Raw genomic sequence first — 24002 nt, forward strand, 5'->3', positions numbered from 1 at the left:
AGAAGCCTTCTCATGTACAGGGTCAGCGTGAGGAGGCCTAGAGATACATCTACTCGATTACATAAGAGGACCTCCCCACGGTCCAAAAAGAACTGGGTCGACAAAAATATAGTGGTCCCTGACTTTGAAGAGGCCATTACAACCCATGTTGTGGGATATCTAAGTGTTTACACGTACCCCTTTACATTAGGTCTGGTGGACCGGTCATCTTAGAAATCTGCAAAAAGTATAACATATGCCTCGGCCAAATTCATGCATCATTGTGGAGGATCGTGATCCTCCTCAGATTCTTCGTGAACAAAATCGATGGGTGTTTGTTCACCATCGATCATCTTCTCTGCTTGTACAGTTCTTGAATCTTCCAGGGGCGGACTGATAAAGCTTTTATGCCAGGCTAGCAAAGCCCCATTCTCGAGCATCAACGAGGACCGGGATCAAGGTTGGCCCGGACGTTTTGTCCGGGTGAGGACCGCCGACCTCGTACCTGCCGAGTGGAGGCCGTTCCTCGAGAGGTAGAATGTATCACGTAAGTACAATTCCCTTTAAGCGTTGATTTTATGCTTTATCTTCCTTTTTCTTATTGTTGTTTGTTATGGTGCATCCCTTGCTCGAGTTCCAAGCACTATTCCTCGGCTCAAAGAGTGGGTCGAGGGTATTGTGTCATAGATGCCCTATTCTGAGCTCTTATGGTATAATTTTCAAAAGGTTGCTGGAAGGCCCGTTCCTATGGTAAGGTTCCTTTCCCAAGCAAGTCGTATTGAGCCTCTTCTTATGGTACTGTGTTCTCATTTCCTTTATTTTCTTTTGCAGGTTTGCCTAAGACCATTGAGCTTAGGCCTCCGACTGGGGATGAGGACTTACTTGCTGAGTCTCCTACTCCGAGGCAAGCCAGAGAGAAGAAAAGAAGGAGGGCTCCGAGTTCCCTGAGTTCGGAGAAAAAGAAGCTAAGAAGAAGGTTGGTGCATAAGCCAAAGGAAAACACCAGCTCCCGAGCACTGGATTCGGAGTTGCTATATTGGCTTAGGGATGAGTCTGAGCGGGAAGAGCCTTTTGTGGCCAGCGAGCCATCGCCTCTCGAAGAGCAAAGGGCCGTTGAACCAGAGACCAGCGAGGCCAATCTTCCTCAGGCTAGGGAGGTCAATGAGGAGGCCAGGGCTAAGGCTTCTCGAGATGTGAGCAGTGCCCCGAGGGAGAAACTTGGTGTGATAGAAATCATTGAGTCACCCTCGTTTACCAATTCTATATATAAAGGGGCCCAAACGGTGAACGAACGACCCAACGAGGGGGCCCACGGAGCAGACAATCCCATATGTTGCTTTTTTGACGGCATAAACTCCACTGCCATGGAGGATGCCACCGGGCTAGGTGGCTTAGAGGTACCAAGGAAAAGTTTGTCCTCAGAGTAAGGTGGGCCTAACTCGAACCTGAGACTGGTCAACCGGTTTCCTGCCCCGAGTGTGGATCATGGTTGGAAGCGGTCAATTATAATCACTGTTTTGGAGGATGCCCAGGTTTTCCACCCCTTTTGGGGTAGCTAGTTACCTTTGGTGCTTTGTAACCAATGAAGACCAGGAAAAAATGAATGAGGTGGATGCGCCATGCCTGTTCAACGAAGCAAAATAGGCACTGAACCCGGTAAGGTGTTGCCAAACTTTTTATTTTTCAGCTTTGGTTCCTGACGATTCTAATATTTCTCTCATATTTGCAGGCCTCGTTGCTTCCTCATGAAACCTTCCTCCCATATTGGGATGAGCTGATCCAGCTTGAGGCCGTAACCAAAGAGCTTGCTGAGAAGAGAGACATGTACAAACTTCTCAGCGAGTAACGTGAAGGAGAGGTCAAGAGCCTTCGAGCCGAGTTGGACGCGGCTCAGAAAGAACATGATGACCTGGTGGAACAGGTAAAAATATTTGAAGTTAGTGATGACGAGCTAGAACAATGACTAATGGTCAGAACTCGCAGGTCCAATAGAAGATTGACCAGATCGACCAACTACGAGCCGAGATGGACATGATCAAGGTCGAGGCCGAGGAGTGGAAAGGCAAGATGGACCGTCTAGCCTCAGAAAGGAGACTGCCCGGGAGCAGCTGGCCTCGGCTAAGGCCCAACTATGAGCGATGAGGGAGAAATCTGAGGCCCGGTCCCAAATGATCGAGGATATCCAGTCTCAATTGGGCTCGGCTGTTGCCGATCGGGATACCCTCGCCAAGGAGCTTAAAGCGGCCAAGTCAATGGCTGAAATAACCAGGGCTGATGCCGATGAGATAGTGGCCCAGTACAAAGCTGATGCTAAGGAAACCCAGGACCACCTAAAAGACATCATTAAATATGTGAAGTGGGAGTCCCAAAGGGAGGCCCTTGAGAAGGTGCATGCCCAAGGATATGATTTATCGGCCGAGTTTGAAAATGCTAAGGGGCTCGAGGCTGATGCCAAGAAGTTGGCATATACCGAGGAAGAAGAAGACTCCGAAGGTTCTGGTTGATTTGGGGGCGGAGAGGACTCCGATGGTCCTGGTGATGAGGCGGGCTCCGGCGAGGACCAGGATACTTAGGTGTTTGTATATGTTTTTGTATTTTTGTATTTTCCATTGAGGCCATTTTGCCTTTGTAAAGATATTTTAATATATATACAAGGCTTTTTTTCCTTCAACAAATTTCAAGCTTTTTTTCTTTTTTCTTTACGATCGCAAAGATTTTAAATACCTTAGCGCGCAATAATTAGGTCTTGTTCGGAGGTTCGAACAAGATATTATTTTGCTCAAGATACGCAGGGGCTTGGTATGACCGAAATCTATCCTGAAGTATTTACTTAGGAATTTTAGATTATAATTTTGTCGAAGGTAGCCTTTGAACCGGTTTAGAAATTTTAAAGGCCTTATGTTTTGGTTTCGGGTCTCGGATGTCTATGAGCCATTCAAGGATAGCCATAGCCTTTTAAGTTCGGGTGTTGCCCGATGGGCTTGTTACCCCGAGTCATCCGGGTTTGCCCAAGACAACGGATCCCGAATGGGGATGGACGTAGCCTTTAAGGTTTGGGCATGCCCAATAGGTTTTGTGCCCCCGGGCTTCGATAGCCTGGGCCATCCAAACTTGCCTTGGATGACAGTCTCCGAGCAAGGGTGATCCCTTGGATCCGGATAGAGGTGGCCCTTGGGCTCGGTGTCTTTTAGGGAACAGAATGTACTAATTTTTTAGAGATAACATATTTATCTGCAAGGTAAAACTCTCTTTCATTTCTGTGCATAATATACAAGGTTGCAAACATGTACAAGCTTCGTGTTATGTCTTAGGTGGTCTATGTGGGCACGGTTCATTTGACTATTTATCCCTTATAGTAAATCCTATCCACCGAGCCCAAACTGTTCAAGCACAAAGTTTCTTTCCTTGCTAAAATCATTATCCAAGGGTGATGCTCACCAATATTTGAGGTTGATCGTAGAGATAGCTCGGATACTATTAATGTGATCCTAGACTCCGGTTCATAACCGGTCTTCAATTCTAAGTTAGCACGATCAAATGTTGCCTTGTTAAAAACCTTGTCGGAAAACCCATTTAGGACAAAACCGGTGCAAGAGAAAAAGAGTGCAACGCGTTCTTTCAGGCCTAAAAGTTGCATCATTCCTTGATCGCTACCCGCAAGTGTTACTCCAATATGTAAAGAAAAGAAATGAATGAGGTCATACCTCAGCAGTAGTATCATTTTAAGTGGGTCACATTCTAGTTATTCGGTAATCACTCACCGTTCATTGCTTCGAGTTTATACGATCCTTTGCCGGTAATCTCGATAATTTAATATGGACCTTCCCAATTCGGCCCCAACTTTCCTTCATTCAGGTTTTGGGTGCTCAATGTCACCTTCCTTAGTATCAAGTCCCCGATGCTGGAGTGTTAAATGTTGGCTTTTCGATTGTAATACCTTTCGATCTGTTGCTTTTTGGCGGCCATCCGGATGAGGGTGACCTCATGCCTTTCATTTAGTAGTTCCAGGCTCGTATTCATATCCTCGTCGTTTGACTCTTCGGTCGCATATCGGAACCTGAGACTCGGTTCTCCTACTTTGATCAATATTAGAGTTTCGGGACGTAAACCAACATAAATGGGGTGGCCCGAAACTGGACTTTGAGGTCATATAATATGCCCATAGGACTTCCGGCAAGATTTCCCTCCATTTTCCTTTGGCATCGGTTAACCTCTTTTTGAGGTTCTTGAGTATGGTTTTGGTCATGTACTCTTCTTGCCCATTCCCACTAGGGTGATAGGGTATTGATAGGATCCTTTTGATTTTATGTTCCTCGAAAAACTTGCTCACTTTGCTTTCGATTAACTGCTTCCCATTATCGCACACGATCTCGGCCGGCATTCCGAACCAGCATATTATATGGTTCCAAATGAAATCAATAACTTCATTTTCCCTAACTTTCTCAAATGCCTGGGCTTCTACCCATTTAAAAAATTATTTAGTCATAAATAATTTAAATTGAGCCTTACTGAGTGCCCATGGTAGGGGACCAACGATGTTTATTCCCTATTTCATAAATGGCCAAGGCGACAAGATCGAGTGTAACAGTTCCCTGGGCTGATGAATCATTGGAGCATGCCTCTAATGCTCGTCGCATTTTTGCACAAACTCCTTTGCGTCCTTTTCCATGTCGACCCAGTAGTAGCCGGCTCTGATTACCTTCCAGACCAGTGATTCGATGCCTGAATGATTTTCGTAGATGCCTTCATAGACTTCCCTCAAAACATACTCGGTATCTCCCGATCCTAAACATATGGCGAGTGGGCCATCGAATGTTCTCCTGAATAGGGTACCATCTTTGGACAAGCTACACCGGGTCGCCTTCGTATGCAGAGCCCTCGATTCTTTAGGATCCAAGGGTAATTTTCTGGTCTTCAGGTAGTCTATATATTTATTTCTCTAGTCCCAGGTTAAGCTTGTCGAGTTTATCTCGGCGTGACCTTCTTCCACTACCTATTTCATGAGTTGTATGACCATTCCTGAGCTAAATTCATTGTCATCGACCGTTGATCCAAAATTAGCAAGAGCATCGGCTTCCCTATTCTGATCTCGAGGTACATGCTGCAAAGTCCACTCCTTGAACCAATGTAGGGTTACCTGCAGCTTATCCAGGTATCTTTGCATTCGCTCTTCCCTGACTTCGAACGTCCCATTGACTTGGTTAACCACAAAGAGGGAGTCGTATTTAGATTCGATCACATCTGCCCCTAGGCTTTTAGCCAGTTCGAGACCTGCAATCATGGCCTCATACTTGGCCTCGTTGTTAGTCAATTTTACAGCCCTAATAGATTGTTTAACTACATCACCCATCGGTGGCTCCAACACGATGCCAAGTTTGGACCCCTTTGCGTTCAAGGCACCGTCCAGATTCTCGAGGAAGTCCCCGAGTTCAACAACAACTCATTTTTTACCTCGGGTGTCCGGGCCAGTGTGAAGTCAGCCACAAAGTCCGCCAAAATTTGAGATTTGATGGCAGTTTGGGGTTGATTGATATCATACCCGCTAATTCCCACGGCCCATTTGGCCAATATGTCCCGAGAGCTCGGGTTTATGTATTATGTTTCTTAACAGGTAAGTAGTCACGACACATATGTGATGACATTGAAAATACGGTTTCAATTTCATAGAGGTGCTTGGCAAAGCAAGCGCCAATTTTTCTAAGTGACGATACCTAGTTTCGGCCTCACATAAACATAATAGATAGGAAATTTCATACCTTCTTCTTCCCGGACTAGGACTCCTCTTACCTCCATCTCGAATACCGCTAAGTACAGGTACAATTGTTTGTCTGCCTTTGGAGTGTGAAGAAAAGGTGGGCTCGAGAGGTACCGTTTGAGTTCCTTCAAAGCTTGTTGGCACTCTGGAGTCCTTGAGAAGTTATTATTCTTCTTCAACAGTGAGAAGAACTGATGGCTCTTGTCGTAGGTCCTCGAGATGAATCGACCCAAATCGGCTATGCGTCCGGTTAATCTTTGTACGACCTTGAGATTGTTCACTATGGTAATGTCCTCTATGGCCTTGATTTTATCAGGATTGATCTCGATCCCTTGTTGTACACTATGTATCCGAGAAATTTTCCGGATCCGACCTTGAATGCACATTTTTCTGGGTTTAGCTTCATATTGTATTTCCTCAATATGTTGAAGGTTTCCTGCAAATGCTTCAAATGGTCCTCTGCTCGCAGGGACTTAACAAACATATCGTCAATATAAACCTCCATTGATTTTCCTATATGTTCTTCGAACATCCGATTTACTAGGCGTTGGTAAGTGGCATAGGATTTTTTAGTCCGAAATGGCAATACGTTATAGCAATAGGTACCATACTTAGTAATGAATGATGTTTTTTCCTAATCGCTCAGGTCCATCCGAATTTGGGTATACCCGGAATAGGTGTCAAGAAAACTTTGGATCTCGTGGTCGGCTGTCGCATCGATCATGCGATCGATGTTGGGCAAAGGGAAAGAGTCCTTGGGACATGCCTTATTCAAATCTTTATAGTCTACACACATTCTTAATTTATTCCTTTTTTAGGGGCTACCACATTGTTTGCTAACCAATCGGGGTGCTTAACATCCCGAATGGACCCTATTTTAAGGAGTTTATCTCTTCTTTGATGAATGCATGCTTGAATTCGGATTGAGGTCTCCTTTTCTATTTAATTGGGTGGAACTTCGGGTCTAGGCTCGGCTTGTGAGTGGTTATTTTCTTTGGAATCCTTGCCATATCGAGGTGGGACCAAGCAAAATAATCTATGTTAGCTATAAGGAATTTAATGAGTTTTTTCCTAAGCTCGGAACTTAACCCCGTGCCCAGGTATACCATACGATCGGGAAAATACTCGATCAATATGACTTGCTCCAGTTATTCGAATATAGATTTGGTGGCGTCAGAGTCATCATGGGCTATAAAGTACATGGTCATCTCGTAGTCATCGTCTTCACCCGTCCCCTGCTTCTTCGATTGGGTCGAGGCCGGTGCTGGTAATTGCTATTTGGTTTCTTTTTTGGCCACTGAACCTAGTCTTTTTTATGTTGAAAGTGCATATATTGGGATCACCTCTTCGACTGCGAACATTTCTTTTATGGCCGGTTGCTCTCCATAGATTGTTTTAATCCTTCCTGGCATTGGGAATTTTAACAACTGGTGTGAGTCGAGGGTACTGCCCTCATGTTGTGGATCCACGGCCTCCCGAAAAGAGCATTGTACTTCATTTCTCCTTCAATCACATAGAACTTGGTTTCCTTAATGTTTCTGGTGGCGTTCACCAGTAATGTTATCTCCCCTTTAGTGGTCTCACATGCCATGTTGAATCCGCTTAGAACTCGGATTGTAGGCACAATTTGATCTTGTAGACCAAGCTATTCCACAACTCTCGATCCGATGATATTGGTGTCACGACCCAAACCGATGGGCCGCGATGGGCACCCGGTACCTTACTCAACCGAGTACCAACATAACATATCTTTCTTATTACATCATCATATACACGTGACATACGGGCCTAATAAGCCAACATAATCATTTATAAACTTAAAACATAGGCCGACAAGGCCGTACAATCTTTCACGTAAACGACATATGTCTACAAGCCTCTAAGAGTACATAAATGTCACAAAGGTTAGGACAGAGTCCCGTCATACCAAACAATACACGTCTAAATCATACTAACCAAACGAGCAACTCCGAAGCAAATGGAGCGCACCAACATCTTCCGCTGAGGTGATAACCCACTTGGAGGGCTCTCGACCTGTCTATTGGGACCTGCGATCATGAAACGCAGCGTCTCCGTGCAAAAGGGACGTTAGTACGAATAATGTACCGAGTATGTAAGGCACATAAATAAGTACATAAGAGACATGGAAGAAATATATTGTACTCAACCTGTAAGTCTGAATAACTTTGTAAATCATAAATTACTTTTAGCGTCATGCATATGCGTACGAATGTCATGTCGTGTGTGAGCACGTGATTTTTTCCCTATATCAATTACTCCCATAACCTCAAATCAAAATAATTTCTTTTAGTGTTTGCAATTTTGTGGATTTTTGTGGCATTTTCTGTTAATTGTTTGCATTTTTGTTTGTGCATTTTAATTAGTGAAAAATACAAAAAATGTGTTGCATGTGCATTTAGGAGTTAATTTTTCATTTTAAGAATTATTTAGTAATTAAATTATTTTATAAAAAGGGAAAATCACAAAAAAATAGTTTAATTTGCACCTTTTGATTTTTATTTTGATTTTGAGTAGTTTTTCTTTTAGTTTGTTTTTAATTAAATGTGATAATTTTTATTTTTTTTTAATTAGTATTTTTTCAGGTTAATTTAGTTTTAGGATTTAATTTAGGTTTTAATTTTAATTATGAAAAAGAAGAAAAAGAAAAGAATTTTGAAGAAAAATGAATTAATAAGAAAAGGAAAGAATTGAGAGAAGCTGATTTTAGGCCACTTTGTTAATTCTTTCCAGGCCCAATGTGAAACCCATCCAAACCTGCCCAAATCCCAGCCCAGACCCGTCCCCTAACCCGGTCTGCCCCACCCTAAGGCTAAAACGACGTCGCTTTGTCAGGCTTGATCTGAGCCGTTGATAGTTCCCAATCCAACGGACAAGAACTGGTTTCTCGTTGATATATATATATATGTCCGAATTAGTCACCCCCCCCCTCAGACCCTACCTCACTTCATCTCCTTCGCTGAACCTTCAGCCTCCGCCGTGAACCGCCCGCCGGAAATCGCCCATGGCGGCGGCCGGCGTCCAAACACTACCAAATTTACATCCCTGATTCCTCTCCACCTCCCCATTACAAATCTCCAAACCCCCTCCCTCGAATCTTACTAGAACTGTTCGAATCTTGAATCGAAGAGAACAACCAAAACCCTAACGCCTCCAATCCTCACCAAAATAACACCCCTGAAACCCCGTCTCACCCTCATTCCAGAAATCCACTTTGTTTCCCTCAAATATTAGTGAAGCTCCTCGAATCTGGATTTGAAGGGGCAACCCAAAAATCCGAAGGTCATAATCGGCGAAGATTTTAGGCCTAAACCGATTTTATTCGTGTGTCTTTGATATAAAAACACGTGATTAATTTTGGATTGGGCCGAAAATCAAAGATCTGAAGGCTGACTCCCATCCCCATTGTCCAAATCTTTTTAGGTATTATTTTTCTTCGTTATCTCCTTTTCAGTATTCTTTCTATTTTACTCCTCTGTTTCTTCTTATATTTTCTTTTTTTTCGTTTGATTCCTTTGGGTTCATCCAATGGTCAATTGTCCTTGCATGACATTGTTTATCAGTATTGTTATTTTGTTGCTGTTAATTAGTATAGTTCCATTTCTTTTCCTTTTTTGATTTTGAATTAAGTCTGCCATGTTTCCTCTTTTGGGCGATTCTAGGCTAATTTCTAAATTGGTGAACCATGTTTGGGCTCACAAAGATTGACTAGCCCGGGAATGAACTAAATTGGGTTTAGTTGGACCCATTAACTTGGGTCAATTGGAGCCAAGTTCTGTTTAGCTAGAAGGGTAATAAACAGGGGTTTTAAAAGGGTAATTTTGGCAATTGAGGAAGAGAATCTTGAGTAACAGAATTCAGAAACTTCTAGGAAGTGGGGTGGGGGACTTATATGAAATCTGATGTTTTAAACTAAGGGCTTTTGAGAAAAAACGAAAATATGAAAAGGGTCAAAATGAAAAATCTGATTTCTTTAGGCTGCCCTAGTGCCTTGCCTATAAAGGCAGCTTTTCTTGCCTTTCAAGGCAGAGTTTGAGAGCTGGAAATCCAGAAAAGATAGAAGCTGTATAATTTTAATATTTCATAGACTTCAAGAGTTAAAATTTTGAGGGAAACGAAATTCTGCAAAACTGAAAAGGCTGAAAACTTTGGAAACACACTGATTTCTCTGCATTTCTTTGTGGAAAATTGTTCAAAATTCTATTAGTTTGAAATTTCTGATTCTCTTCATTAGTGAGAATCTTTTGAAAAGCTCCAATTTTGTACCTTGATTGAAGATGGTTTGACTTTGGGATTTTAAAATTTCAGTTTGAGCTGCAGTGGGGTTACTATTCCATTGATGTTGCTGGGTTCTATTCTGCCACTGCTTGTTCTACTGATCCCTTACTTCCTTTGCTTTCCCTTATTCTCAGGTACATTTTCTGAATTCTACATAATGTGAGGTTCACCTTGAAGGTGGAAATGAAAAACAGAGTTGAAAGCACGACAATAGCTTTACTTGTGTTTCAGTTACCTTTTCCATGATGTTTATGTCCTTAGTTACCTGATCCATTGTGTATTCTAGTTGGTTTCTGTTTTGAATAGTCAAACTCTTATAATGGTATTTGATTTGGGGACTGATAGAACGATTGTGTTAGAAGACTCAGTCAAATCAAATCTGCCTTAAATTTGTTTTAGTCTTAGATGAAATAAGTGTTCATGCTGGGTGATAACCTCATGTTTGAACTGGCTGTAAAGAGGCTAAGGGCAAAAATGGTGATGCATAGTGTGCTATTTGAAAGATACTGAAAATGTTCTTGTTGCTATGAATGGCTTGTGGTGTATGATTATGAGTTCATGTTGAAAATAGCTTAATTTACCTATGAGTATTGTCTAAGATTTGGCATAAATCAGTCATGTGTTTAACATCTGTGGAATGAGTTTTTTAGTTCACAGTTTCAAAGTCTGTTTTGAAAAAGGAATTCAGAGGCATGGCGTGAAGGGTTCAAATTTATTATGCAAACACTGTCCAATTTAAGTGATTCCTAAAAAGCGAGTATGGATATGTGTAGAATATAAATCAATTATCTGTTTAAGGTTATTCGAGGTGGGATTTAGTAAATGGATTCAAATTGAAGTGTCTATTCTATTATAGTTTAAGTGACTGTGTATGGGTTCTCATGACAGTAAAAGACTGCTTTTAATTTGAAAGGGGTTGAACATTTGGAACAGGCTTGGTATTTGTCTCCAGGGCAGTAATAGCTTTTAATTCTAAAAAACCTTGTGCATAATCAATACTTAGTGCTGGATTTTGCAATTGGGACTTTAGCGGTGGCCCAGCGTCCCCTTGATGTCCCAGATGTGATACAGGCTTCATTTAAGCCTAGCCCTTTTGGTTTCGATGTGCAAGCTTCAAAAATGTTGATTTGGGCTTGTTGTTAACTGAGCTTCGCACATAACCAAACTTTGGGTCATTTTATTCTACTGATTATTAAGGGTTAAATTATGTATTGGCCTAGATTGAATTCAAATCACGTTAGGCCTTTAATTAATCAATTAGATTCCTTCGGTAGTTGAGGTGAGCTTTGTTAAATAACGGAAGCAGTTCCGGCTTTCGAGAGTTTAGCTTGAACTCCCTTTAAAATTGGATTTGAGGTGCGCCGTGCCAAATAAATCCTAAAATGCATGGCCCTCGCTTAATTAATATCTTAAATCTTTAGAAATCGAGGCGTGCCATTTAGTTGAACTTCCATGGCCCTCGCAAACTTGAAAGTACGTAGTTGCTTTAGGCAAGCTATTTTAATAATTTACCTTCCTAAACTCGGGTGCGCATTTATGTGACCCAAATCCAAATTCCAACAATGTTAGATAAAGTATGTCGGGAACCGCAGGTGAATTTATATGACGTGGTTCAAGACATGTTTTAAATAACGTTGAAATCTTCCTAATATTAAATAAAAGCGGATAAAAAGTTAAATTTGCGTAGGTTCATAATTGTTTGAAATCAGATAGTTAAGCCAAATACAACAATTGAGCGACCGTGCTAAAACCACAGAACCCGGGAATGCCTAACACCTTCTTCCAGGTTAACAGAATTCCTTACCCGAATTTTTGGTTTGCGGACTGTTAAACAGAGTCAATCTTTTCCTCGATTTGGGATTAGAACCGGTGACTTGGGATACCATAAATCTCCCAAGTGGCGAATCTGAATCTTTTAATAATAAATCCTATTTCGATTGTCACTTAAATTGGAAAAACTCCCTTATACCCTTCCAGGGGTATAGGTAAAAAAGGAGGTGTGACAGCTCTGGCGACTCTGCTGGGGAACGAACCCAGAATCTCTAGTTTCGCAGACCAGGGTTCAAAAATTCGAGCTTAGATGAATTGTTATATTTGGTTTTATCTGTTATCTAATTTTAGTACATGTTTGGGCCTAATGTGCTAAAGTTGATTTTACCGCCTTGATATTATCTAAACTGTATATAAACTTCTACGAAACCCTTCTCTTCTCATCTTCGGGGATGTGCACGTTGGCCGTGACTGCCTATTCTGTTAGTGTCATACCTTGAAATAAGAAAGAGGCTCGGACAAGTTACTAAGCCAGATGGCCTTTTGGTTCCCAGTACGTAGCCCCATCCTCGGCTCGAGTTGTCCGCTCGGGTACACAGTCTAGAACATATACCCAAGTTTTGAACCTAGAATAACTCAGCCTCATGCTGGATCCCTAGTAGGAAAGTTTGTTTGCATCATGTGCATTTTGACTTTGGAGACTTAACACAGGGGTTGGGTCTGTCTAGGACAGGTGTACCCGAAATGTAAAGACCATTATGATGCATTTTATTTGCTATTTGTGCATTCATTTGCTTCGGATTTGCATGTTGACCGGCTTATAAGGAAAAATTAGAAGGGTTAATGAGATGGTTGAGAGGGATAAGTGTCTATTTTGAAAAACCAATGTCCCAAAACATACCGAAACTCTGGAAAAAAAAGAAGAGAATTTTGTAGTTTTCAAAGAAAAGGAAAAAAAAAGGGAAAATCTTTGTGTTTTAGAAAGGAAAAATAGTTGGTTTTATTTTGACAAATTTGCCCGTACTACGCCAGTTTGATTCCCACCGAATGTGGGATACGTAGGCAACCCCCATCGGGTCCAACTTCCTTTTTACAAAAATAGCCCAAAAGAACAAAAATTTTACTTTTATTTGAAAATAATTAGTGATGTCATTCTTGTTAGAAATAGCCAAATGTCCCTAAAATGGCGCCGGAAGGTTGGTTTTGCAAGAACAACCACCTGTGGTCATTTGTTTCCAAGGTTTTCACCGGTTAGCCAATACAGCCTTAAAATCTTCGACTCCGAGGTGCTGAAAGGCCATATTTGCAAAACCGGATTTTATTTTAAATGAAAAAGTGTCAATTTGTTTTTGAGTCAATTGAATCGTGATTTTTTCTTAACCACCCTAACAAATGTGAAGAATGAGCACAAGTCGGAATTTGCCAATAACAGTCGTGAACAAGATCCCTTTGGAGTTGCATATGTAGGGGGATGATTTGGGTAAATCGGTTCAAGACAGGGTCAATCAATACTTGGGAGGCCTCACTGGGTTGTTGAAGATTAATCCTAGGGGGGACATCATAAAGGCGTTGGTTACATTTTGGGACCCGGCTCACAACGTATTTCATTTCTCAGACTTTGAACTTACTCCATCATTGGAAGAAATAGCCGGATATATTGGGAATCCCAAAGTTCCCCTAAGACACCAGTACCTGATTGCTCCAAGGACCGTATCCGTACACAGATTCTTATACTTTTTGAAAATAAGCAGGGGGTCCACAACCCAGACTTGGAAGCTGGTTTTTGTACTTTGCAGTTTATATACAAGAGATATAGTCATATAGGAGGGTTTAACAAGCCGGAAAATAAAATCTGCAGCAAAGGAAACCTCTTTAAGTGGGAAGAACACAGGTGTTTCGCATTCATGGTGGTCTTGTTGGGACTTTTGGTGTTTCCTAGAAAAGATGGGAATATTGACATACGAGTAGCCGGAGTTGTCAGCACTTTGCTTACTCAGGCCAACAGCACCCTCGCACCCATGATAGTAGCTGAAATCTTTCGCGCTCTCACAACCTGCAAAGCCGGATGAGACTTTTTCGAGGGTTGCAACGTGTTGTTGCATATATGGATGATTGAACACTTATGCCATCGTCCTCAATTTATGAGTTATGGGTCGACAGAAAAAACATGCATAGAAGAATTTTACACGAGGGTTGACGGGATCAACTTGCCAGAGGGGGTCGCAGAGTGGGTAACGCACCTCCGCTCCATCACTACAAACCAAATAGAGTGGACATTTGGATGGTTGCCTGTGGATGAGGTCATATACATGCCAGCCACCGGGCCTCATTTCCTCTTGATGGGACTCAGGAGTATCAGCCTTATGCCCCATATCGGGTTTTGAGGCAGCTTGGGAGATGCTAGATAGTTCCGAGAGATGAAGATCTTAGTGCTCAAGTGGTCGAGATCGGACCTAACGGTCAGTTTCATGAAGCAGCAGCCGGTCAAATCTGGAGCGAATGTCAATATTTAACAGCCAATATCTGTGTACGTGATCGATCCAAAGGTGAGGTTTCACCTGGGTACCTTGCTTGGTATAGGAGAGAAATTGAGTTTGGGAGGCCGGCCAAAAGACCCCATCTTCAGGAATTTGTTGAGGCGCAAGAACAATGGATTTGGTTGGCCAAGGAGAATGAGTATAGAGCCATAATAGGAAAGTTGGAAAAACAAGTCAAAGAACTTCAATTCGAGAATAGCTTGCAAGTCGCGGCGGACGAAGGTGAAAAGAAAAGGCTAGCTAAAGAAAATGAGGCCCTTCGAGCCCAAATTCAGAAAATGAAAATAGCGGCAGAAAACCCCGCCCGAAGTGCCAAAGATGAAAACTTCATAGCTAACTTGAGGCAGAAAGTCAATTACTATAGTTTTGATTTGAACAAAGCAGAAAGTGAACTAGCCAAGGCTCGAAAGCAATTGGCTAAAAACGCAGATGAACGAGCACGCCTGGTTAAGCAGTTGAAAGAAAAGTACGACAATGAGGTCGCGTGGTTAAAGAAAAGGGTCATCGCCACAAAAAACAAAATGATCAAATAGGCAAAAGATTTCTAGGCTGAAAGAGAACATTGTTATGCAGCATTGGCGCAATTAGAAATAGATTTGCAACAACTTCAGGAGCAGAATCATGTGGCAGAGCAAACCTTGGAAGCCAGGGTCCAACAGATTGGGCGTTTGTTACAAGAAAAATGTGTCATAAGAGAGAGAATTAGAAGCATCGTAGATTACATCGTTATGAAGTGCCAAATCTGTGAGGATATGACTCGCACTACCTTCTTCGCGGCAGTGATGACATTTGTTAAACAGATAATGAGCGATTTGGACCGACTTCAAAGGGATCTTCCATATAGGCCCGCGGCGAAACCGAATGATGTCCCGCGGGCACCAGGAGCATTGATGTATTCATGATTTTTCATTTGAATATGCATTTTCTTCTGTCTGAGTATGATAGTTTATTTTTGGAGTCTGTATTTCATCTTTTCATCAGCGTCCGTTAGTTTCTCTTGGAGTCAGTCAGTGTTGAGTCTTTGTAATCAAAGCATTTTTTTATGAAATTGAAAATCCCAAAAATTGTTTTATTTTCGTACTTATTTCCCAGAATTATGCTCGGTCTGATTCATGCGGGGTCATGGTACGTAGGCAATCTCCATAGGATTCGACCATAACCAAAAGAGAAAAGAAAAAAGAAAAAGAAAAAAAAAAGAAAGAAAAAAAGAGAGAGGAAAAAATAAGGGAAAAAAGAAGAAGAATAAAAAAGAAGAAGAAAAGAAAAAAGAGAAAATAAGAGAGAGAAGCACTGGAAAAACAAGAGAGAAATGAGAAGAAAAAAACAAAGAAAAGCAAAAGCCAGAATGGAAAAAGAGAAGAAAGAAGTTGCAAATGGAAAAGCCGGGATGACGCAAGCAGCCGATCAAATGCATAATAGAAACGGTTAACTACTTAGGTGCATTCATTCCCCAAATGTGGTTACTAATCTGTTTAAATCCTAATCGCTAACAAGGTTGTTGTTGATGTATTGAGCCTAGGCAGGTGGTTAGTTGATTGTCATTCTGGCAACTCACTCATACAACAACCGATCAAAGGACAGGCTGAATATGGCTAACCAAGAACCGGAGACAAGTATTGTTGACCCGTCAAAAGAGGTGGAAGAACTGGATGTTAATGCAATGAAGGAAGAGATGTATAAGTTAGAGCAGCAGATGGCTGAAATGTACCAAGCCTGGGCATAGGGGCATCCACCACTGGTTTATCCCGCCAACCCTGCTTATATCCCACCATCGGCTCAACCTCAGGAGCCTCCCACTGTGAACTCGTCTCCAGCCTTTCCCCTCTACCAACAATGCTATGACACCACTTCCCATACTTCTCAAGCTCTACCACCCAAACAAGTCACATACCCTCCCCCACCAATCACACCTATTTTTGTGGCACCTCCACCTGCTATATTACACCGATCTTCCAGTGAACCTATGTTCTAAACTCACGACAACCAGTATTATCCCCCTGAACCCACCTTCAAAGTTCCAGAACCATATTCTTACACCCCTCATCTTAATCTCACGGCAGAAACCGAGAAGCCACCCAAAAATCCCGAGCATGAAGAGATGATCAGAAAGGTCAAAAGATTAGAACAGTCGTTCAGAGATATGAGGGGGTTGGGAGGTCAAGTAAGTGTGGCCTATAAAGATTTATGTCTATTCCCAGATGTTCAGTTACCAGCAGGGTTCAAAATGACCAAGTTTAATCTGTACGACGGGCATGGTGACCCAGTACCACACTTAAGAGGATTTTGTAGCAAGATGAGAGGAGCAGGAGGAAGAGATGAATTGTTGATGGCATATTTCAGCCAAAGTTTGAGTGGATAGAAATTAGAATGGTATACCAGACAAGATCACATCAGGTGGTACACATGGGACGATTTGGCCCAAGCCTTTGCCTGCCATTTTCAGTACAATCTCGAAATTATCCCAGACCATCTGTCATTAACAAAGATTGAGAAGAAGCCCGGTGAGAGTTTTAGGGAATATGGATTCCGTTGGAGAGAGAAAGAAGCGAGGGTTGACCCTCCGATGAAAGAATGTGAGATGGTTGATTATTTCTTACAGACTTTGGAACCCACTTATTTTGGTCACTTGGTGTCAGCAGTGGGCAAGTCTTTTAATGAAGTTGTAAAAATGGGAGGTATGGTTGAGGAGGGACTCAAGTCCAATAAGATCATGAGTTATTTAGTAATCAAAGCGACCACCCAGGCCATTCAAAACGGTACTGGAGGTGTACTCGGGAAAAAGAAGAAAGAGGACGTTGCGACAATTGAGTCGGGAGCTTGGGTCGGTTCCAGGAATCTTCCACTTTACTACAACCCACCTCGACCCTATCACCAAAATTACCCCCACACTCCATATAGCCCACCACAACACTACTACCCACCGCCAGATCCCTATTTTTTCGTCCATCACGCACAAACCTATACCTAACCTTCTGCTCACGCACAGTGGTGTGCGTCGGCTCCACAAAGTCCATACCTAGCTCCACAAAATACCCATCCACCCCTAAGAGCCTATAGAAATCCCCCTGGAACAGGTTTTAAGCCAAATCAAGCCTTTAAGAATGAGATGTTGTAGAAGCAGAAGACTTTCACTCTATTGGGAGAATTATATGTTAGTCTATTCCATAGACTGAGACAGTTGGGTATGTTGAATACGATCGAGGCTAAACTGCCGAATCCCCCTACCAAAAATCTTGACCGCTCGGTGAGTTGTGAGTGGGACCCTGGGTCACGACACAGAGAAATGCTGGAAATTGAAAATAGCTATTTAAGAGCTCATTGATACTAATCAGATTGAGGTCCAAGCCTCGGAGGCACCCAACATCAACCAGAACCCGTTGTCGACCCATCATGAGACTAATATGATTGAGATAGTGCATAAGGGAGGGGAGCCTAAGAAGCCTTCGCAAACCGTCATGATGATTCGGGCTAGTGAAACAAAACCGTTTGAAAAGTCAACAAATAAGAAGTCTATAATCAAGTTGAACGGGGCAAATAATGAACCATCTGTGGAGGTCAAGAAGGGGTCCTCAAGTGACATTGCAAGAAAACATAAAAGAGCAAAAGTTGTTGTGCCAGGAGTGACGAACAAGCCTGTGGTAATTGTGAAGGGTGCCCGCACAGATCCTGTCATTATCAAACCGGTAACTCAATTACTCATAGTCAACAGCAAGGCAGTCCTATGGAATTATGAACGAGTGACAGTGACTTACAAGGGGAAAAAGGTTAATGAAGAAGTTTGTGAGACCCATGGTTTGACTTGATCGGGGAGATGCTTTGCCCCCGAAGAGTTGAGAAAAGCTAAGATCTCCGAAGATAACCCAGTGTTGGTGAAGAAAGCTGTGACCGAGGAAGAAGCAGAGGAATTTCTGAGAAAGATGAAAGTGCAAGACTATTCCATTGTGGAGCAGTTAAGGAAGACACCGGCTCAGATCTCACTATTGTCATTATTGATCCATTCAGATGAGCACCGTCGGGCTTTGATGAAGATCTTGAACGAAGCCTACGTTCCTGACAAAATCTCAGTAAACCACTTGGAAAAGATAGCTAACAAGATATTTGAGGTAAATAGAGTCACCTTTTCTGATGATGAGTTACCCGTGGAGGGTACTGAGCAAATAGAGCCCTCTATCTGACGGTGAAATTTGAAGAGTCCGTGGTTACTTGGGTACATGTTGACAATGGTTCCAGTGCGAATATTTGCCCTCTTTCCACTCTAAACAAGTTGAAGGTGGATGATGAAAAAATTCACAAGAATAGTATCTGCATTCAGGGATTCGACGATGGAGGGAAAGATTCAGTCGGGGACATAGTGCTCGAGCTTACAATAGGGCCAGTTGAATTTACTATGGAATTCCATGTGCTCAATTGGCTGTTTCTTACAATCTGCTGTTAGGATGACCCTGGATTCATGTTGCCAAGGCGGTCCCGTCTACTCTGCATCAAATGGTCAAGTTCGAATCGGATCGACAGGAAATTGTTGTGCACGGCGAAGATAATTTATGTGTTCCCAATGATGCCATTGTTACGGTCATAGAGGATGAAGACAACAAGGGACCATGGGTTTATCAGATTTTTGACATGGTATCGGTAGATAAAATTCCAGAAGGGAAGTGCGTGCCAACTCCAAGGGTAGCTGCTGCATCAGTCATGGTAGCCGTTGTAATGTTGAAAATGGTTTTGTACCGGGCAAAGGTTTGGGTGCATCTCTACAAGGTGTCGTACAACCAGTTTCTCTTCCTAAAAACTTGGATACATTTGGTCTGGGGTTCAAGCCCATAGTCGCAGACGTGAGAAGAGCTAGAAAAATGAAACAGAGAGCATGGGCCCTTCCAAAGCCAGTCCCGCGTCTTTCCCAATCATTTGTTAGGCTTGGTACCAGAAAGCGCCTAGTGACGACGGTTCCCAATTCGGTGGTTGATATGGATGGAGATTTGATGGAAGAGAGGATATTCACCGATGTGAACCTGTTGGAAGCTGGAGAGGGTTCTAGCAAGGCGGATGTGCAATTTGTCGGGCCCAATGCAACGATTAACAATTGGGAAGCTACTCCTCTCCCCACCAGGAGGGAGTTTTGGTAGTTTGCTTTGATTTTCTTTCAATTTATCTAGATTATTCCAGGGTTGTAATTCAGATTCTATGTTCCGTCCGTTTGGATGTATCAACCCCGTTATCTTTAATTTCAATGAAATGCAATTTCTCTTTTCCTCTCTTCTTGATAGTTTTATTTTTGTTTTCCTTTCTTCCTTGTATAGTTCTTTTTAAGCTGGCTTCAGTGGTATGACATGCATGCGGAATCTTCGTCTCAGTATTAAAAGCCAATCTAATTCTAAAATAGGAATTCAAGAAATAGAGTGTGATGTTGAGTCGGAATATGACAAGGATGAAGCCTTTGAAGAGATTAGTAAAGAATTAAGCTATTTTGAAGAAAAACCCAAGCCTAACCTGAGTGATACAGAAGCAATCAATTTAGGGGACCAAGATAATGTCCGAGAAACTAAAATAAATGTCCATCTTGAACCACAACTTAGAGAGGAGATAATTAAAACACTGTTCGAGTATAAAGATGTTTTTGCATGGTCCTATGACGACATGCCAGGTCTACGCACTGGCTTGGTGGTTCACAAATTGCCCACTGATCCGGCATTCCCCCTGTCAAGCAGAAGCTGAGGAAATTTAAAACTGATATGAGTGTGAAAATTAAGGAAGAGGTCACCAAACAGTTTGAGGCCAAGGTCATTCGGGTCACTCGGTATCTCACTTGGTTAGCCAATGTAGTGCCTGTGCCGAAGAAGGATGGCAAGACCAGGGTGTGTGTTGATTATCGATACCTCAACAAGGCGAGTCCCAAGGGTAACTTCCCACTGCCGAACATCCATATATTGATCGATAATTGCGCCAAACATGAGGTTGGTTCTTTCGTGAATTGTTATGCGGGCTACCACCAGATCTTAATAGATGAAGAAGATGCGGAAAAGACAGTATTCATCACGCCCTGGGGAACGTACTGTTATTGGGTCATGCCATTTGGTTTGAAAAATTCTGGGGCAACCTACATGAGGGCAGTGACGACCATATTCCACGGCATGATACACAAGGAGATCGAGGTTTATGTGGATGATGTGATTGTAAAGTCTAGAAAGCAGTCTGACCATGTTAGAGATCTGAGAAAGTTCTTCCAAAGGCTTCGCAGGTACAATCTCAAGCTCAATCCTGCAAAATGCGCGTTCAGTATTCCATCTGGAAAGTTGTTGGGATTTATAGTCAGTCGATGAGGTATTGAATTAGACCCGTCAAAAATCAAATCCATCAAGGAATTGCCACCTCCAAGGAATAAGACTGAGGTGATGAGTCTGTTGGGAAAATTGAATTACATCAGCCGGTTTATTTCTCAGCTCACGACAACTTGTGAGCTTATCTTCAAATTGTTAAAGAAAGATGCTGCAGTCAAGTGGACAGATGAATGTCAGGAAGCATTTGATAAGATAAAGGGGAACTTGTCAAACCCACCTATGTTGGTCCCACCGGAACCAGGGAAACCTTTGATTCTGTATTTGACGGTCTTGGACAATTCATTTGGCTGTGTGTTGGGACAGCATGACATCACCGGTAGGAAGGAGCAGTCCATTTATTATCTCAGCAAGAAGTTCACATCCTACGAGGTCAAGTACACTCATCTTGAGAGGACATGTTGCGCCCTCACTTGGGTGGCATAGAAGTTGAAGCACTATTTGTCATCTTACACTACTTACCTCATCTCTCGTTTGGATCCGCTAAAGTATATCTTTCAGAAGCCTATGCCCACAGGGAGGCTCGCAAAGTGGCAAATCTTACTCACAGAATTTGACATTGTCTATGTGACTAGGACTGCAATAAAAGCCCAGGCATTGGCTGATCATTTGGCTGAGAACCCAGTAGACGAAGAATATGAGCCTTTGAAGACTTACTTCCCTGATGAAGAGGTAATGCACATTGATGAATTGGAATAGATTGAAAAGCCAGGATGGAAACTTTTCTTTGATGGGGCTGCTAACATGAAAGGCGTTGGGATAGGAGCGGTACTTGTTTCTGAAACAGGGCATCATTAATAACATGGCTGAGTACGAGGCATGCATTCTGGGTTTGAGGATGGCTGTGGATATGGGTGTCCAGGAAGTCTTGGTCTTGGGTGACTCGGACCTTCTGGTACACCAGATTTAGGGAGAATGGGAAACACGGGATTTAAAACTCATACCGTATCGACAATGTTTGTATGATCTTTGTCAACGATTTCAATCAATAGAGTTCAGGCATATTCCGAGGATCCACAATGAGGTCGCCGATGCTTTGGCTACTCTGACGTCAATGTTACATCATCCAAATAAGGCTTATGTAGACTCGTTGCATACTCAGGTCCGCAATCAGCATGCTTATTATAATGTGGTGGAAGAAGCACTCGATGGCGAGCCTTGGTTTCACGATATCAAGGAATACATCCGAAGGGGAGTATATCCAATACAAGCCACATGTGATCAAAAGAGAACAATTCGTCGCTTGGCAAGTGGATTTTTCTTCAGTGGAGGAGTTTTGTACAAAAGAACTCCAGATCTCGGGTTATTAAGATGTGTAGATGCCAGATAGGCCGCGACTATCATGACCGAAGTACATTCTGGAGTCTGTGGACCGCACATGAGTGGGTATGTGCTGGCAAAGAAGATTCTCCGGGTAGGTAATTATTGGCTCACTATGGAGCGTGATTGTATCAGTTTCGTGCTTAAATGTCATTAGTGCCAAGTGCATGGAGATTTGATTAATTCTCCACCATCTGAGTTACATACAATGTCTGCACCATGGCCTTTTGTTACTTAAGGAATGGATGTCATTGGACCAATCGCGCCAGCAGCGTCCAATGGGCACAGGTTTATTCTGGTGGCCATTGATTATTTCACCAAGTGGGTAGAGGCTAAAACATTCAAGTCTGTAACCAAGAAGGCGGTGGTTAATTTTATGCATTCAAATATCATTTGCCAGTTCGGGATACCGAAGGTGATCATTACAGATAATGGGGCTAATCTCAATAGTCATCTGATGAAAGAGGTATGTCAGCAGTTCAAGATTACACATCACAATTCACCCCATACTGCCCTAAGGTAAACGGAGCAGTTGAGGCGGCCAACAAGAATATAAAGAAAATACCTCGAAAAATGGTGGAAGGTTCTAGGCATTGGCATGAAAAGCTACCGTTTGCATTGCTAGGTTATCGCACTACTGTCCGTACTTCAGTAGGGGCGACTCCTTATTTGTTGGTATATGGCACCAAAGTAGTGATACCCGCAGAAGTGGAAATTCCATCCCTTCAAATTATCGCGGAGGCTGAGATCGATGATGAGGAGTGGGTCAAAACCCGCTTGGAACAATTGAGTTTGATCGATGAGAAGAGACTGGTAGCAGTGTGTCATGGCCAGTTGTATCAACAGAGAATGGCAAGAGCATACAACAAGAAGGTGCGTCCATGGAAGTTTGAAGTGGGGCAGTTAGTATTGAAACATATTCTTCCTCATCAGGTTGAAGCAAAAGGAAAATTCACCCCAAATTGGCAGGGGCCGTTCGTTGTGACTAGAGTGTTGTCCAATGGTGCATTGTATTTGATAGAAGTAGAAGGCAAATGTGTAGAAATGGCTATCAATTCTGATGCAGTCAAGAGATACTATGTATGATTTCTTTCTTTGATATTACTTGTTTGTATTTGGCATGTCTCGAATATTGAAATGACGAAGGCATTTTGTTCTGTTATCTAAATACTTTATCCTTCGTTACCCCCTTTGAGCCTCATTTATTTTCTTTCATACCCCTCTTTTAGAATCAATGGCAAATATCGGAAACATAAGCGTAAAGATAAGTAAAAGAAGGAGAGAAAAAGAGAAAGAAAAAAGAAAAGAGAAAGAAAGAATGAAAAGAGAAAGAAAAGAATGAAAAGAGAAAGAAAAGAATGAAAAGAAAAAGAAAAGGAGAGAGAGAAAAAACAACAAAAAGAAAAACAAAAGTAATTCTTATGTCATGAACAACGTTCGACCTGATTCCTTTTAAGGATACGTAGGTAGCCTCACGGTTTGGTCTCATCAAAATAGAAATCCAAAAGTCCCCAAGTAAGAAACTGGGGCAGAAGTTGTGGTTGTTGTAAGAAATCTGGTTCCGAAAGTTGTAATTTTGAACCCATGATGAGTTGTTTTGAGTTTTTTATACCCTTTCTTTCTAACCCCATCCAAAAGCCCGCATTTCCAAAGACAGACCTTCCGATCAGTCTTCAAGAAATGTCAAGGTGATCATGGGCAACATTCTGGTCCAAAGGGGAAAAGAAATGTTAAAAATGAGAGAGTCTTATTAGTGAAAACCCTCGCGGGCACCGTAAGGCGACGGGAGCTGAGAGAAATCAAAAAATGAGAGAGTCTTATTGATGAAAACCCTCACGGGCATCGTAAGGCAAAAATGAGTCGAAAGGTGAACGGATGAGAGAGGTCTGCTGGTGGAAACCTTCCAAGGCACCGTAGGATGAATAAGGTCAGGATTTGGTTGGAAATCAGGTTATGGAAATTCCGGGGCAACAAAGTATGACAATTGGAAGTTGATTGGCTGGACAGATTGGGCCG

The sequence above is a fragment of the Nicotiana tabacum genome, chromosome 18 (genome assembly GCF_000715075.1).
Source record: "Nicotiana tabacum cultivar K326 chromosome 18, ASM71507v2, whole genome shotgun sequence".
Lineage (NCBI taxonomy): Eukaryota > Viridiplantae > Streptophyta > Magnoliopsida > Solanales > Solanaceae > Nicotiana > Nicotiana tabacum.